This window comes from Chiloscyllium plagiosum, unplaced genomic scaffold (genome assembly GCF_037043375.1).
Source record: "Chiloscyllium plagiosum isolate Xiang-an unplaced genomic scaffold, Cpla_swu_hap1 HiC_scaffold_1, whole genome shotgun sequence".
In the NCBI taxonomy this organism is placed as follows: Eukaryota; Metazoa; Chordata; class Chondrichthyes; order Orectolobiformes; family Hemiscylliidae; genus Chiloscyllium; species Chiloscyllium plagiosum.
Genome location: NW_028270139.1, coordinates 166247924 through 166249227, shown reverse-complemented (window position 1 = coordinate 166249227; position 1304 = coordinate 166247924). Strand labels below are relative to the sequence as shown.

At 49.0% G+C, this 1304-nt stretch overlaps 1 protein-coding gene across 1 annotated transcript in view; it reads left to right on the top strand.

Annotated features, from left to right (window-relative positions):
- LOC122547312 (lysyl oxidase homolog 3B-like) overlaps window positions 1-1090 on the top strand; it is a 299290-nt gene extending 298200 nt beyond the window's left edge. The window contains exon 11 of the mRNA XM_087992038.1: window positions 1-1090. This exon is cut by the window's left edge and continues 2872 nt beyond it. The gene's annotated coding sequence lies outside the window, so the exon portion shown is untranslated.
- Window positions 1091-1304: the final 214 nt, after the last annotated feature.

Genomic DNA, 1304 nt, shown 5'->3' with positions numbered 1-1304 from the left:
CCCCTGTCCCCTCACTGTGTGTGTCTGTGATGGGGGAGTCTCTCTCTCACACACACACACACGCATGCACACACACAGACCGCTGTCCCCTGGCTGTGTGTGTCTGCGATGGGGGAGACTCACTCACAGACCGCTGTCCCCTGGCTGTGTGTGTCTGCAATGGGGCAGTGTCACACACACACACAGACCCCTGTCCCCTGGCTGTGTGTGTCTGCGATGGGGGAGACTCACTCACAGACCCCTGTCCCCTGGCTGTGTGTAAGGAGTGCTGCAGACCCATCCCTCCCTGTTGTGTAACTCCAGTAGCTGCGCTCTTGTATCCAGTCCATCCTGAAGCCCCTCTCTCAGGGTGAGATGAGCTGGGATTGACAAATACCTCAATGCAGAAACCTGGGCCCAGGTTAATGTTTCTTCCATTTCCCATCCATTCCTGTCAAGTGGAGAGAGTGTGAGCACTGACCAGTACAACCAATAGTCCTGCCCCATCCCTGACCTGCCCTCACCTGCAGCATCATGGTGAGTGAGACTGTCATTGCCTGCCATTTATATATAGAGAGTGAGAGAGTGCTCTCACCAACAACACAAGACAGAAAGTATGCAAGATCGACAGTAAATTTTATTAAATTTAAGAGTTTATATATAATTTACAAACCTTCTAATACCTGAGTATCAGCCCAAACCTGTAATTAATAGTTTGAATAAAAGTTTGCACTTTTTAAAATCTTTTGTGGTGTTGACACTCCACACACACACATGCACCCCCTCACAGACTTAAGACACTCTGCACTCACTACACACACACACACTTTCTCACACTCACAACCCCCTACCCAGACAGACACACACACAGACAGACAAAGACCTACATGCACACATATATTTTGTGGGGTGAATTTGTACTTGCAGAGTTACATTGCACTTTGCTCAAAAACTGCATGCATTCATGTAAAACTCTGTTATCTCACTTTTTAGATTAGAAGCAATCTAAACATCATGGCATAGACAGAGAACACAGGGGGCTAACACATTTAACATATTGAGCTGAAAATGTGTTACTGGCAAAGCGCAGCAGGTGAGGCAGCATCCAAGGAACAGGAGAATCGACGTTTCGGGCATGAGCCCTTCTTCAGGAATGAGGAAAGTGTGCCCAGCAGGCTAAGATAAAAGGTAGGGAGGAGGGACTTGGGGGAGGGGCATTGGGAATGCGATAGGTGGAAGGAGGTTAGGGTGAGGGTGATAGGCCGGAGTGGGGGTGGGGGCAGAGAGGTCAGGAAGAAGATTGCAGGTTAGGAAGGTGGTGCTGA